Raw genomic sequence first — 16725 nt, 5'->3', positions numbered from 1 at the left:
TGAAGGAGAAACACAGAAATGGTGTTTATTTAAAACTTAGAATCAAGATCCATTAGGAAAATGCAAGTCAAGTCACATTGCACATAGCACTTCACATTCACTAGTGTTGGCTAGAACTGCAATATTGGGGGAAAGGAGATTGACTGCTTTGGGTATAAGCTTTTTTTGGAGAGAAAAGTAATAAAAATATTCTGAAATACCTGTGGATTAGAGAACCCAGGTGAGGTCACCATACTTAGCACAGTGTGCTTCCCTGGTTGGGGCACCACAGTGGTCATGAGACACTGTGTATGGAGAGAGCGCTCTTGAAATTTGCTGCTGAAGAGTTCACATATTTCTACAACTAAGACATTTCCTAGAATGAAACCATCATCTAGTTCTAATCTCACTATACAGTCTGTCTCCCAGCCAGCTTCCTCAATTCACTCTGGACCTCGTTGCTTCTCAGGCTGTGAATGATTGGCTTCAACATAGGTGTCACCACACAGAAGAGCACAGAGACCAGGGTGTCCGTGTCCAGCCTTCTCTGGGCCTGTCATAGTGGAAGTTGGCTGTTCTATAGAAGACCACCACGACAGTGAGGAGGGACGCACAGGTGAAGAAGGCCTTCCTCCTGCCCTGGGCAGAGGGAATCCCCAGGATGGCCGCCATGATGAGTGCATAGGAGCCTGCAATGAAAAGGCAGGGGCTCAGGCCCATGGTGGCACTGACAACGTGGAGCGCTGACTCGTTGACAGAGGTGTCTGAGCAGGAGAGCTTCAGGAGCAATGGGGTGTCACAGAGAAAGTGGCTGATCTGGTGGGGCCCACACAGAGTGAGTGTGATGGCGAGCACCGTGTGTGTGACCAAATTCACCAGCCCACACAGCCAGGATCCAGTCACCAGGCTAACACAGACCTGGCTAACACAGTCATACTGGCCACACAGCCAGTAAGAAGCCTTCTGGGCCAGCACGTGTCACCAAGAAGAAGATCTGGGAAAGGCAGCCCTCATAAGAAATGGCCTTCTTCTCCCAGAAGAAGTTCATCAGCAGTACTGGGAGGGTGGTGGATTTGTAGCAGATGTCCAAGAAGCTTAAATTGCTGAGGAAAAAGCACATTGGAGTGTGGAGAGCAGGACTGACCGTGGTGGTCACTATTATGAGCATGTTCCCCAGGAGAGTGGTCAGGTAAATGACCAGAAAGAGCAGGAAGAACCATCCCTGTAGGTTGGAGTGGTTGGAAAATCCCAAGAAGATGAATTCAGTGACAAATGATTGATTGCTCATTTCCAATGCTGTCATAGCTACAAAACAGAGAAAAAGAGACCAGGATGAGAATGGACTGAGAGCACCCCAAACAGGCTTGTTAATCTGCAGCAACATGGCAAATAATATCGAATGAAAAGCAGCCTGGAGACTGATAATCTGTGGGACTGGTCTCAGGGAATCAGACCCATGGAGCTGCACACATTTGCAGGGGTGATGGTGGGTGGGAGTAACCAGAGAATTGCTAGAATCCAACAGAAAGTTATTCGACCTCATCATGGTGTGAAGTCATTTCTCACTGTCTCAGTAATCTCTGTCTCCTTTTGTCCTTTTATGTAAACATAGGATTTTTGAGAAGTTCATTTTCATTGCAAATGTTAAGAAAAAAATTTACAAAGCAGAGTCATCATCTGCAGAAGCAGTAGGTGTTGCCTTCAGTGTTTTCCTATGTAGAGTTTTTCTCATTTTACATCAATCTTGATCTCTGTGTTCGGAAAGGCAGAAGTTAACTATTCCTGTACAATGCTGAAATTATCAGGGCCAGAGCAAAATAGAGGAAAGAAGTTGATGAAGAGGGGTTGGACTGGCTATCTTAAGTATACAGGGAAGATCGGTGGAGTAGAAGGAGAATGAGAGGGCGTAAAGGTTTGTGAAGGGAGGGAATGTGAAAGGTCTTTACGCAGATCATGTTATGTGCACATGGAAGTCTACCACAGGGGACTGCACCTGTATGCATATGTAGAAAGCACCAGTCAGAAATTAACAGATAAATGACCTAAAGAAAGATCAGTAGAGAAAGGAGAATGGGGGCTGGAAGGGGAGAGAGATGGGGGGTGGTGACTGAATGGAGTAAATCAGATTCCATGCACGTAGGATCTTTTCCAAATCAACCCAACTTCTATGTATAACTATTATGCTCTAATAAAAAATTTAAGAAGATGACATGATCCTATCAGCAAAGAGTGAGATTTGAATACTTCTTGACCTATTTGTATACCTTAAATTTCTTTTTTTTTTTTTTTTGTCCAATGGCTCTGGCAATTTCAATGATGAAGTTGAATAGAAGTGGTGAAAGAGAGTGCACCCTGTCTGCTTCCAGTTTTTAGAGTGAATGCATTAAACCTTTCTCCACTTAGAATGATGCTGCCTTGGGTTTAGCATAGATAGCTTTTACAATGCTTTTACAAAGTTCCTTCTGTCCCTAGTGTTTCTACTGTTTTGACAGGTAGGGGTGTTATATTTTGTTAAATGCTTTTTCTGCATCTATTGAGATGATCAATAAACTTACATCTCTCTTAAATAAACTTAATCTCTCCCCTTTGGCTAAACATTCAGATCATCTCCAGTCCTATAAATATTTTAATGAACATTTTCCTACATAAACATATGTGACAATTTTGAATTATCTCTTCAGAATAAAATTTAAATCTGACATAAAAGAATTTGTTGTGCAGTTTCTATTTAAAACTAGCTCATGGGAGACATTATATTAAGTGAAATAAGCCAGACACATAAAGAGAAATAGCAGTTTTTCACTTCTTTTTGGAAGCTAAAAAGTTTATCTCAGAGAAGTAGGGAGTAGAGCGGTGGTTATTGGAGCCTGGGAGAGAATCACAAAAATTATTGTGAGTCTGATTTCTCAAAGACGCATGTGAAGGACTGCCTGAAACATGCCCTCTGAGTGTGGTCTTTAAAAAAAAATAAGAGTGGACTTCTAACAGGGTCCTCAGAAAATCTCTCTTCTCTCCTCAGTGGGCTGCAGGAGGTCCATGGGTCTGGCTGCCTAAGAGGTAGCTGTGGTGTGCAAATGGGCAGGACCAGGACGGCTGGAGAATCTCAATAATCACTAGTAGACCGCATTATATGTGAGGGCAGGCTGGAAAGAGGCCATCCAGAAGGAAATGGCTTGAGCTCTGAAAATGACAGAATCTGTGGATTTAGGAAACGGTTGTAGGTCCAATCCACTCATAACACCTACTCCCTGGGTCAGTCCACGGTTGACACAGTTACCACAGGCCTGACCAGAACAACCTGGAGGGGGAGATGCACTCTGGCCTCCTGGCTTGGAGGTTTGGTCTGGGGCCAGCTGACACATTGCTGCCGGCCTGAGATGAGGTGGGACGCCGAGGTGGAAGGGAACAAGGGGGGAAGCATCCCTAGCTCATGGCAGCCAGAAGGTTGGGGCGGGGGAGGGGTCAGGAGGAGACAGTTCGCAGGGGACAAGATGTAGTTCCCCAGGGCATGTCCCCGGCCACACTCCACCTGGCCACACTCCTCTCAGTAGAGTGGGCCTTTCAGATAATTAACCCACAAAATGGATGGATCCACAGATTAGGTTACAAGTCTCACAGTCTAATCATTTCACCTCATAACACTGCAACTGTGGCTGACCCTGAGCTTTTGGTGGGGGAATACCTTATTTCTAAGCCATAATAGTCTCTACAGTCCATGTGCTTCGGTTAGAATTCCTTCATGTCGTCTGGGAGAGTAATCGGGTGCCAAAACAAGATTAAAAGAAAATATCTGGTAAGTGAAGATGTGACATTTGGAGCTTGGGGAAAAGCTCTGAAGAGGAGCCCTGGGTGGAGCACTTTAAAATCCTGGTGACGAGGAAACAAGAGGGCACCTGGTCTGTGGGGTAGCTGAGTGGCAGTGGGATCACTCATTAAAACATAAAAAAAAAATGAGAAGGAGCATGTCTGGGTAGAGGAAAGGAGGAAAGAAGGATGGGCCTGGAGTCTGGGTACCTTCGGGGTCTCCCCAAGGAGATTCCAGGAGGCAGCGGGACAGGTTCCCAGGAGATAGGCCTGGGAGTCATGGCTTAGAGTGACTGTGGAAGTCACAGGTGCTCATAAAGCCAAAAAAGAGCAGGGTGAGGAGAGAGGGCCTGATGGACTGTGCGGAAAAGAAGGTATCCAGAAAGAGGCTCACAAGCTATCAGCAATCATTCTGCACCACAGTGTCAAAGCTCTGCTCTCTGTAGCAGTCTAAAACCTCTGCTCTTTATAACAGTCCTTCTGCATCCCAGTCTACAACCTCTGCTCCCTGAAACAATTTTTCTCCATCCCAGTCTCCAAGTTCTGCTCTCGGGAACACTCTTTCTGCACCCCAGTCTCGAACATCTGCTCTCTGCAACAGTCCTTCTGCACCTCAGTCTGAAAACTCTCCTCTCTTCAACAATCATTCTGCACCCCAGTCTCCAACCTCTGCTCCCTGCAAGAAAACTTCTGCACCCCATTCTCCAAGTTCTGCTCTCGGGAACACTCTTTCTGCACCCCACTCTAGAACATCTGCTCTCTGCAACAGTCCTTCTGCACCTAAGTCTGAAAACTCTGCTCTCTGCAACAATCATTCTGCAACCCAGTCTTTAATCTCTGCTCTCTGTAACAGTCCTTCTGCACCTCAGTCTCCAAACTCTGCTCTCCATAATATTTTTCTGCACACCAGTCTCCAAACTGTGATATGTGTAACAGGCCTTCTGCACCCCAGTCTCCAACCTCTGCTCCCTGAAAGAATCCTTCTGCACCCCAGTCTCCAAGTTCTGCTCTCTGAAAGAGTCCTTCTGCACCCCACTCTCGAACATCTGCTCTCTGCAACAGTCCTTCTGCACCTAAGTTTGAAAACTCTGCTCCCTGCAACAATCATTCTGCAACCAAGTCTCCAAACTCTGCTCTCTGTAACAGTCCTTCTGCTCCTCAGTCTCCAAACTCTGCTCTCTATAATATCCTTCTGCACACCAGTCTACAAACTGTGCTATCTATAATAGTCCTTCTTCACCCCAGTCTCCAACCTCTGCTCTCTGTAACAGGCCTTCAGCACCCCAGTCTCCAAACTCTGCTCTCTATAACAGGCCTTCTTCACCCCAGTCTCTAACCTCTTCTCTCTGAAACGATCATTCTGCACCTCAGTCTCAAACATCTGCTCTCTGCAACAGTCCTTCTGCACTTCAGTCTCCAAACTCTGCTCTCTGTAACATCCTTCTGCACCCCAGTCTCCAAACTCTGCTCTCTGTAACAGTCCTTCTGCACCCCAGTATCCAACCTCTGCTCTCTGTAAAAAACCTTCTGCACCTCAGTCTCAAAACTCTGCTCTCTGCAACGGTTCTTCTGCACCCCAGTCTCCAAACTCTGCTCTCTGTAACGGTCCTTCCGCACCCCATTCTCCAAACTCTGCTTTGTGTATCAGTCGTTCTGCAACCCAGAATCTAACCTCTGCTCTCTGTAACAGTCCTTCTGCACCCCAGTCTCAAATCTATGCTCTCTGCAACATTTCTTCTGCACCCCAGTATACAACCTCTGCACTCTGTAAGATCCTTCTGCACGCCCGTCTCCAACCTCTGCTCTCTGTAATGATCCTTCTGCACCTCAATCTTCAACCTCTGCTCTCTGTAACAGTCCTTCTGCATCCCAGTCTCCAACATCTGCTCTCTGCATTGATCCTTCTTCTCCCCAGGCTCCAACCTCTGCTCTCTGCCATGGTCCTTCTAAACCCCAGTCTCCAAACTCTGCTCTCTGTAACAGTCCTTCTGTACCGCAGTCTTCAATCTCTTCTCTCTGTAACGGTCCTTCTGCACCCCAATTGCCAAACTCTTTTTTCTATAATAGTGCTTCTGCACCTCAGACTCCAACTTATGCTCTGTGTAACAGTCCATCGGCACCTCAGTCTGAAACCTCTGCTCTCTGCAACGATCCTTCTGCACCCCAGTCTCCAACATCTGCTCTCTGCATTGATCCTTCTTCTCCCCAGGCTCCAACCTCTGCTCTCTGCCATGGTCCTTCTGAACCCCAGTCTCCAAACTCTGCTCTCTGTAACAGTCCTTCTGTACCGCAGTCTTCAATCTCTTCTCTCTGTAATGGTCCTTCTGCACCCCAATTGCCAAACTCTTTTTTCTATAATAGTGCTTCTGCACCTCAGACTCCAACTTATGCTCTGTGTAACAGTCCATCGGCACCTCAGTCTGAAACCTCTGCTCTCTGCAACGATCCTTCTGCACCCCAGTCTCCAACATCTGCTCTCTGTAAAACGCCTTCTGCACTCCAGTTTCCAAACTCTGCTCTCTGTAACAGGCCTTCTGCACTCCAGTCTCCAACCTCTTCTCTCTGCAACGATCTTTCTGCACCTCAGTTTTCAACCTCTACTCTCTGCAACAGTTATTCTGCACCCCAGTCTCTAACCTCTGCTCTCTGTAAGATTCTTCTGCACCCCAGTCGCCACCCTCTGCTCTCTGTAACAATCCTTCTGCACTGCAGTCTCTAAACTCTGCTCTACGTAATATTCTTCTGCAACCCAGTCTCCAAACTCTGTTCTCTGCAACAGTCCTTCTGCACCACAGTCTCCAAAGTCTGCTTTCTGTATCAGTTCTTCTGTACCACAGTCTCTAACCTCTGCTCTCTGTAACAGTCCTTCTGCACCTCAGTCTACAACCTCTGCTCTCTGTAACAGTCCTTCTGCAACCTAGTCTCCAACCTCTACTCTCTGCAACATTTCTTCTGCACCCCAGTCTCCAACCTGTGCTCTCTGTAACTGTCCTTCTGCACCCCAGTCTCCAACATCTGCTCTCTGTAAGTATCGTTCTCCACCATAGTCTCCAACCTCTGCTCTCCTCAACGATCATTCCGCACCTCAGTCTCCAACCTCTGCTCTCTGCAATGATCATTCTGAACCCCAGTCTTCAGCCACTGGTCTCTGTAATAGTACTTATGCAGCTCAGTCTTCAACCTATGCTCTCTGTAAGATACTTCTGCACACCAGTCTACAACATCTGCTCTCTGCAATGATCCTTTAGAACCCCAGTCTCCAACTCTGCTCCCTGTAATAGTCCTTCTCTACAGCAGTCTCAAAACTCTGCTCTCTGTAACGGTCCTTCTACACCCCAGTCTCCAACCTCTACTTTCTGTATTAGTCTTTCTGCACCCCTGTCTCCAAAGTCTGCTCTCTGTAACAGTTCTTCTGCACCTCAGACTCCAAACTCTGCACTGTGCAACAGTCCTCTGCACCCCAGTCTCCAGCCTCTGCTCTCGGTAACAGTTCTCCTGCACCCCAATCTCCAAACTCTACTCTCTGTAACACTCCTTCTGCACTCCAGTCTCTACCCAGTGATCTCTGTAACAATTCCTCTGGACATCAGTCTCCAACCTCTGCTCTCTACAACGTTCCTTCTGCTCCTCAGTCTCCAAATTCTACTATCAATAAAAGTCCTCTGCACCTCAGTCTCCAAACTTTGCTCTCTGTAAGATCCTTCTGCAACCAATTCTCCAAACTCTGCTCTCTGTAATAGTCCTTCTGCACCCAAATCTCCAAACTATGCTCTCTGTAACAGGCCTTCTGTACCCCAGTCTTATAACTCTGCTCTCTTTAATAGGCCTTCTGCACCCAAGTCTCAAACCTCTGCTCTCTGCAATGATCCTTCTGCAACCCAGGATCCAACATCTGCTCTCTGCAACAGTACTTCTGCACCTCAGTCTGAAAACGCTGCTCTCTGCAACAATCCTTCAGCAACTCAGTCTTAAACCTCTGCTCCTGTAACACTTCTTCTGCACCTCTGTCTCCAAAATGCTCTCTGTATTACCCTTCTGCAACCCAGTCTCGAAACTGTGCTATCTGTAACAGTCCTTCTGCACCCCCGTCTCTAACCTCTGCTCTCTGCAACAGTCCTTCTGCACCGCAGTCTCCAACCTCTACTCTCTGTAAGATCCTTCTGCACCACAGTCTCCAACCTCTTCTCTCTGTATCAGTCCTTCTGCACCCAGGTCTCCAAACTCTGCTCTCTGCAATATTTCTTCTGCACCCCAGTCTCCAACCTGTGCTCTCTGTAACAGTCCTTCTGCACCCCAGATTCCAACATCTGCTCTCTGGAATGATCCTTCTTCTACCCTGTCTCTAAACTTTGCTCTCTGTAAAAGTTCTTTTGTTTCACAGTCTCGACCCTCTTCTCTTTGTAAGGGTCCATCTGCTCCCCAATTGCCAACCTCTGCTTTCTGTAACAGTCCTTCTGAAACCCAGTCTCCAAACTCTTCTCTCTGAAACGATCTTTCTTCACCTCAGTATCCTAACTCTGCTCTCTGTAAAAGTCTTCTGCACCTCAGTCTACATTCTTTGCTCTCTGTAATGCTATTTCTGCACCCCAATATTCAATCTCTGCTCTCTGTAACAATCCGTCTGCACCTCTGTGTCCAACGTCTGCTCTCACTAACAGTCTTTCTGCACCCCAGTCTCCAAACTCTGCTCTCTGTAACAGTCCTTCTGTACTGCAGTCTTCAACCTCTACTCTCTATAACGGCCTTTCTGCACCCTAATTGCCAACTTCTGCTTTCTGAAACAGTTCTTCTGCACCTCAGACTCAAACCTCTGCTCTCTGTAACAGACCTTCAAAGCCTCAGTCTGAAATCTCTGCTGTCAGCAACAATCCTTCTAAACCCCAGTCTCCAAACTCTGCAATCTGTAACAATCCTTATGCACCCCAGTCTCCAACATCTGCTCTTCATAACAGGTCTTCTGCAACTCAGTCTCCAAAGTCTGCTCTCTGTAACAGGCCTTCTGCACCCCAGTCTCCAACCTCATCTCCCTGCAACAGTTCTACTGCACCCTAGTCTCCAAACTCTGCTCTCTGTAAGATCCTTCTGCACCCCGTTTTCCAAACTTTTCTCCCTGTAACAGTCATTCTGCACCTCAGTCTCCAACCTCATCCCTCTGCAACGGCCCTTCTTCACCCCAGTATCCAACCTCTGTTCTCTGCAGCAGTCCTTCTGCAACCCAGCCTACAAACTCTGCTCTCTGTAACAGTCCTTCTGCACCCCAGTCTTCAAATTTTACTTTCCGTATCAGTTATTCTGCACCCCAGTCTAAAACCTCTGCTTTCTGTAACAGTCCTTCTGCACCCCAGTCTTCAACCTCTGCTCTCTGCAAAAATTTTTCTATACACCAGTCTCCAACATCTGCTCTCTGCAACGATCCTTCCTCTACCCAGTCTCAAAACTCTGCTCTCTGTAAAAGACCTTTTGTATCGCAGTCTCTAAACCTCTTCTCTTTGTAACGGTCCATCTGCTCCCAAATTGCAAACCTCTGCTTTCTGTAACAGTCCTTCTGCACCCCAGTCTCCAAACTCTTCTCTCTGAAACGATCCTTCTGCACCTCAGTCACCAACCTCTGCTCTCTGTAAAAGTCCTTCTGCACCTCAGTCTCCATCCTTTGCTCTCTGTAATGGTCCTTCTGCACCTCTGTCTCCAACGTCTGCTCTCTGTAACAGTCCTTATGTACCGCAGTCTCCAAACTCTTCTCTCTATAACGGTACTTCCCCAGCCCAATTGCCAACCTCTGCTTTCTGAAACAGTCCTTCTGCACCTGAGACTCCAACCTCTGTTCTCTGTAACAGTCCTTCTAAGACTCAGTCTGAAAAATCTGCTCTCTGCAACAATCCTTCTAAACCCCAGTCTCCAAACTGTGCTATCTGAAACAATCCTTCTGCACCCCAGTCTCAAACATCTCCTCTCTGTAACAGGCCTTCTGCACCCCAGTCTTTAACCTCTGCTCTCTGCAATGATTCTTCTGCACCTCAGTCTCCAACCTCTGCTCTCTGCAACAGTCCTTCTGCACCCAAGTCTCCAAACTCTGCTCTCTGTAAGATCCTTCTGCATCCCGTTTTCCAAACTTTGCTCTCTCTAATAGTCATTCTGCACCTCAGTCTCCAACCTCATCCCTCTTCAATGGCACTTCTGCACCCCAGTATCCAACCTCTGTTCTCTGCAGCAGTCCTTCTGCACCCCAGGCTACAAACTCTGCTATCTGTAACAGTCCTTCTGCACCCCAGTCTCCAAACTCTACTTTCCGTAACAGTTATTCTGCACCCCAGTCTAAAACCTCTGCTCTCTGTAATAGTCCTTCTGCATGCCAGTCTCCAACATCTGCTCTCTGCAAAAATTTTTCTACACACCAGTCTCCAACATCTGCTCTCTGCAACGATCCTTCTGCATTCCAGTCTCCAATGTCTTCTCTCTGCAACAGTCCTTCTACACACCAGTTTCAAACCTCTGCTCTCTGCTACAGTCCTTCTGCACCCCAGTCTCCCACCTCTGCTCTCTGCAACATCTCTTCTGCACCCCAGTCTTTAAACTGTGCTCTCTGTAACTATTTTACTGCACCCCGGTCTCCAAAGTCTGCTCTTGTAGCGATCCTTCTGCACCTCAGTCTCCAACCTCTGCTCTCTGCAATGATCCTTCTGCACCCCAGTCTCAAACATCTGTTTTCTGCAAAAGTCCTTCTGACCCCAGTGTCCAGCCTCTGCTCTCTGTAACATCTTTCTGCACCCCAGTTTCCAAACTCTGCTCTAGATGACATTCCTTCTGCACCTCAGTCTACACCCTCTTCTCTTTGTAACAGTACTTCTGTACCGCAGTCTCCAATCTCTGCTCACTGCAACATTTCTTCTGCACCCCAGTCTACAAACTGTGCTCTCTGTAACTGTCTTTCTGACCCCAGTCTCCAACCTATGCTCTCTGTAACGATCCTTCTGCACCTCAGTCTCCAACCTCTGCTCTCTGCAACGATCCTTCTGCACCCCAGTCTCAAACATCTGTTTTCTGCAACAGTCCTTCTGACCCCAGTGTTAAGCCTCTGCTCTCTGTAACATCCTTCTGCACCCCAGTTTCCAAACTCTTCTCTAGGTGACATTCCTTCTGCACCTCAGTCTACACCCTCTTCTCTTTGTAACAGTACTTCTGTACCGCAGTCTCCAATCTCTGCTCACTGCAACACTTCTTCTTAACCCCAGTCTACAAACTGTGCTCTCTGTAACTGTCTTTCTGACCCCAGTCTCCAAACTCTGCTCTCTGTAACGATCCTTCTGCACCTCAGTCTCCAAACTCTGCTCTCTGCAACGATCATTCTGCACCTCAGTTTCCAACCTCTGCTCTCTGCAACGATCCATCTGCACCCCAGTCTCCAAACTCTGCTCTCTGTAACTGTCCTGCTGCACCCCAATCTCCAAACTCTGCTCTCTGCAACGATCCTTCTGCACCCCAGTCTCCATCCTTTGCTCTCTGTAAGAATCCTTTTGCACCCCAGTCTCGAACATCTCCTCTGTAAAAGTCCTTCTGCACCTCAGTCTTCAAGTTCTGCAATCTCTAACAGTCCTTATGCACCCCAGTCTCAAACCTCTGCACTCAGAAATGATCTTTCTGCACCTCAGTCTCCAAACTCTGTTCTCTTTAATAGTCCTTCTGCACCCCAGTATCCAACATCTACTCTCTGCAAAAACCCTTCTTCTCCCCAGGATCCAAACTCTGCTCTCTGCAAGGGTCCTTATACATCCGATTTTCCAAAATCTGCTCTCTGTAACAGTCTTTCTTCACCTCAGTCTTCAAACTCTGCTCTCTGAAACAGTCCTTCTGCACCCCTGTTTCCAACCTCTGCTCTCAGTAACAGTTCTTCTGCACCTCAATCTCCAAACTCTTCTCTATGTAACACTCTTTCTGCACCCCAGTCTCCACCCTCTACTCTCTGTAAAAGTCCTTCTGCACCTCAGTCTCCAACCTCTGCTTTATGTAAGATCCTTCTGCAACCAATTCTCCAAACGCTGCTCTCTGTAACAGTCTTCTGCAACCCAGTCCCCAAACTCTGCTCTCTGTAACAGGCCTTCTGCAACCCAGTCTCCAAACTCTGCTCGCTGTAAAAGTGCTTCTACACTTCAGTCTCCAACCTTCGCTCTCTGTAACAGTCCTACTGAACCTCAGTCTGACACCTCTGCTCTCTTCATGATCTTTCTGCACCCCAGTCTCTAAACACTGCTCTGTGTAACAGTCCACCTGCACCTCAGTCTTTAACCTCTGCTCTCTGTAAGATCCTTCAGAAACCCAGTATCCAAACTCTGCTCTCTATAACTGTCCTTCTGCACCCCAGTCTCCAACCTCTCCTCTCTGTAACAGGCCTTCAGCACGCCAGTCTCCAAACTCTTTTCTCTGTAGCAGGCCTTCTGCACCCCAGTCTCCAACCTCTGCTCTCTGCAATGATCGTACTGCACCTCAGTCTCAAACCTCTGATCTCTGCAACTGTCCTTCTGTACCTCAGTCTCCAAATTCTGCTCTCTGTAAGATCCTTCTGCACCCTTGTATCCAACCTCTGCTCTCTGTAACAGTCCTTCTGCATCCAAGTCTCCAACCTCTGCTCTCTGTAACAGTCCTTCTGCAACCCAGTCTGCAACCTCTGCTCTCTACAACAGTCCTTCTGCACCCGAGTTACCAAAATCTGCTCTCTGCAACAGTCCTTCTGCGCCCCAGTCTCAAACATCTGCTTTCTGTATAAGTCTGTCTGAACCCCAGTCTCCAACGTCTGTTCTCTGTATCTATCCATCTGCCCCTCAGTCTCCAACCTGTGTTCTATGTAACAGTCCTTCTGCACCTCAGTCTCCAACATCTGCTCTGGATAAAAGTCCTATACCACAGTCTAGAACATCTGCTCTCTGTAAAAGTCCTTCTGCACCCCAATTTCAAAACACTGCTTTCTGTAACAGTCCTTCTGCACCTGAGTCTCCAAACTCTGCTCTCTGTAACAGTCCTTCTACACACCAGTCTCCAAACTCTGCTTTCTGTATCAGTCTTTCTGAACCCCAGTCTCCAACCTCTGTTCTCTGTATCTATCCTTCTGCACCTCAGTCTCCAAACTCTTCTCTATGCAACAGTCCTTCTATACTGCAGTCTTCAAACTCTGCTCTCTGTAAAGGTCGCTCTGCAGCACAGACTCCAAACTCTGCTTTCTGTATCAGTCCTTCTTCACCCTTGTCTCCAAATTCTGCTCTCTCTAAGAGTCTTTCTGCACCTCAGTATCCAACCTCTGCTCTCTGCAACAGTCCTTAAGCACCCCAGTCTCCAACCTCTTCTCTCTGCAACAGTCCTTCTGCCCCCCAGTCTGCAAACTCTGCTCTCTGTAACAATCCTTCTGCCCCTCAGTTTCCAACCTCTGCTCTATGTAACAAGACTTCTTCATGCCAAGTCTCCAAATTCTGCTCTCCGCAACAGTCCTTCTGCACTCTAGTCTCCAAACTCTGCTCTCTGCAACAGTCCTTCTGCATCCCAGTCTCCAACCTCTGCTCTCTGCAAAAGTCCTTCTCCACCCCAGTCTCCAACCTCTGCTCTCCTAAACAGTCCTTCTGCGCCAAAGTATCCAAACTCTGCTCTCTGTAAGATCCTTCTGCACTCCAGTATTCAAACTCTGCTCTCTGTAACATTCCTTTTCCACCCCATTGTTTAACCTCTGCTTTCTGAAAATGTCCTGCAACACCCCAGTCTCCAACCTCTGTCCTCTGCAACAGTCCTTCTGCTCCAAGTCTCCAACATCTGCTCTATGTAACAGTCTTTCTGTACCACAGTCTCCAACCTCTGCTCTCTGTAACATTCCTTCTGCACCTCAGTCTCCAAACTCTGCTCTCAGTAACAGTCCTTATACACCTCAGTCTCCAACCTCTGCTCTCCTTAACAGTCCATCTGCACCTCAGTATGACACCTCTGCTCTCTGCATGATCCTTCTGCACCCCAGTCTCCAACCACTGCTCTCTGTAACAGTCCACCTTCACCTCAGTCTCCAACCTCTGGTCTCTGTAAGATTCTTCAAGAACTCAGTCTCCAACCTCTGCTCTCTATAACAGTCCTTCTGCACCCCAGTCTCCAACCTCTCCTCTCTGTAACAGGCCTTCTGCACACCAGTCTCAAAACTCTGCTCTCTGTAACAGGCCTTCTGCACCCAGTCTCCAACTTCTGCTCTCTGCAATGATCCTACTGCGCCTCAGTCTCCAACCTCTGATCTCTGCAACAGTCCTTCTGCAACTCAGTCTCCAACTTCTGTACTCTGTAAGATCCTTCTGCACCCCTGTCTCCTAGCTCTGCTTATTTCAACGATCATTCTGCACCGCAGTGTCCAACCTCTGCTCTATGTAACAGGATTTTGCACCTCAGTCTCCAACCTCGGCTCTCTGCAACATTCCTTCTGCAGCCCAGTCTCCATCCTCTGCTGTCTGCAACAGTCCTTCTGCACCCCTGTCTCTAACCTCTGATCTCTGCAACAGTCCCTCTTCACCCCAGTCTCCAAACTCTGCTCTCTATAACAATCCTTCTGCACCTCTGTCTTCAAACTATGTTCTCTGCAATGGTCCTTCTGCACCTCAGTCTCCAACCTCTACTCTCTGTAACAGTCCTTCTGCACTTAACTCTGCAACCTCTGTTCTCTGAAGGATGCTTCTAAAACCCAGTCTAAAAACTCTGCTCTCTGTATCTATCCTTCTGCACCTCAGACTCCAACCTCTGCTCACGGTAACAGTTCATCTGCACCTCAGTCTGACAACTCTGCTCTCTGCACGATCCTTCTGCACCCCAGTCTTTAGGCACTGCTCTCTGTAACAGTCCACCTGCACCTCAGTCTCCAACCTCTGCTCTCTGTAAGATCCTTCAGGAACTCAGTCTCCAAACTCTGCTCTCGATAACAGTCCTTCTGCACCCCAGTCTCAAACCTCTCCTCTCTGTAACAGGCCTTCTGCACGAGAGTCTCAAAAATCTGTTCTCTGTAGCAGGCCTTCTACACCCTAGTCTCAAAACTCTGCTCTCTGCAACGATCCTTCTGCACCCCAGTCTCCAATTTCTGCTCTCTGCAATGATCCTACTGCACCCCAGTCTCCAACCTCTGATCTCTTCAACAGTCCTTTTGCAACTCTGTCTCCAACTTCTGCTCCCTGTAAGATCCTTCTGAACCCCTGTCTCTAAGCTCTGCTTATTGCAACGATCCTTCTGCACCCCAGTGTCCAACCTCTGCTCTATGTAACAAAATTTTGCACCTCAGTCTCCAACCTCTGCTCTCTCTAAGAGTCCTTCTGCAACTCAGTCTCCAACATCTGCTCCCTGCAACATTTTTTTCTGCAGCCCAGTCTCCATCCTCTGCTCTCTGCAATATTCCTTCTGCACCCCAGTCTCCAAACTCTGCTCTCTGTAACAATCCTTCTGCACCTCAGTCTCCAAACTCTGTTCTCTGCAATAGTCCTTCTGCACCTCAGTCTCCAACCTCTACTCTCTGTAACAGTCCTTCTGCACTTCACTCTCCAAACTCTGCTCTCTGTAGGATCCGTCTAATACCCAGTCTCAAACCTCTGCTCTCTGTATCTATTATTCTGCACCTCAGTCTCCAACTTCTGCTCTCTGTTATAGCTTTTCTATACCGCAGTCTCCAAACTCTGGTCTCTGCTACCATCCTTCTGCATGCCAATTTCCAACCACTTCTTTCTGTAACAGTCCTTCTGCACCTCAGTTTCCAAACTCTAATCTCTGTAACAGTCCTTCTACACCTCAGTCTCAAACCCCTGCTCTTTGTAACAGTCCTTCTGCAACTCAGTCTGACACCTCTGCTCTCTGCACGATCATTCTGCACCCCAGTCTCCAAACACTGTTCTCTATAACAGTCTTTCTGAACACCAGTCTCAAAACTCTGCTCTCTGTATCTATCTTTCTGCACCTCAGTCTCCAACCTGTGCTCTTTGTAACATTCCTTCTACACCCCAGTCTCCAACCTCTGCTCTCTGTAACAGTTTTTCTATACCGCAGTCTCCAAACTCTTGTCTTTGTAACGGTCCTTCTGCACCCCAACTTCCAACCTCTGCTTTCTGTAACAGTCCTTCTGCATCTCAGTCTCCAAACTCTGCTCTTTCTAACAGTACTTCTACACCTCAGTCTCCAACCTCTGCTCTCTGAAACAGTCCTTCTGCACCTCAGTCTGACACCTCTCCTCTCTGCATGGTCCTTCTGCACCTCAGTCTCCAACCACTGGTCTCTGTAACAGTCCACCTGCACTTCAGTCTCCAAACTCTTCTCTCCGTAAGATCCTTCAGCAACCCAGTCTCCAAACTCTGCTCTCTATAACAGTTGTTCTGCACCCCAGTCTCCAACCTCTCCTCTCTGTAACAGGCCTTCTGGACACCAGGCTCCCAACTCTGCTCTCTGTAGCAGGCCTTCTGTAACCCTGTCTTCATAATGTGCTCTCTGCAACGATCCTTCTGCACCCCAGTCTCCAACCTCTAATCTCTGCAACAGTCCATCTGCACCTCAGTCTCCAAATTTTGCTCTCTGTAAGATGCTTCTGCACCCCTCTATCCAACCTCTACTCTCTATAACAATCCTTCTGCACCCAGTCTCCAACCTCTGCTCTCTGTAACAGGACTTCCGCACCTCAATCTCAGACCTCTGCTCTCTGCAACAGTCCTTTTCCACCCTAGTCTAAAACCTCTGCTCTCTACAACAGTCCTTCTGCACACTAGTTACCAACATCTGCTCTCTGCACCAGTCTTTCTGCACTTCAGTCTCTCAACTCTGCTCTCTGTAAGATCCTTCTGCAACTCAGGCTTTAAATTCTGCACTTTGTACCTGTCCTTCTGCACAACAGTCTCCAACTTCTGCTCTCTGTAACAGGACTTCTGCAACCCAGTCTCCTACCTCTGCTCTCTGTAACAGGCT

The sequence above is a fragment of the Ictidomys tridecemlineatus genome, chromosome 12 (assembly GCF_052094955.1).
Source record: "Ictidomys tridecemlineatus isolate mIctTri1 chromosome 12, mIctTri1.hap1, whole genome shotgun sequence".
Classification (NCBI taxonomy): Eukaryota; Metazoa; Chordata; class Mammalia; order Rodentia; family Sciuridae; genus Ictidomys; species Ictidomys tridecemlineatus.
The sequence above is the reverse complement of the archived record's forward strand: the minus strand, read 5'-3'. Positions refer to the sequence as shown.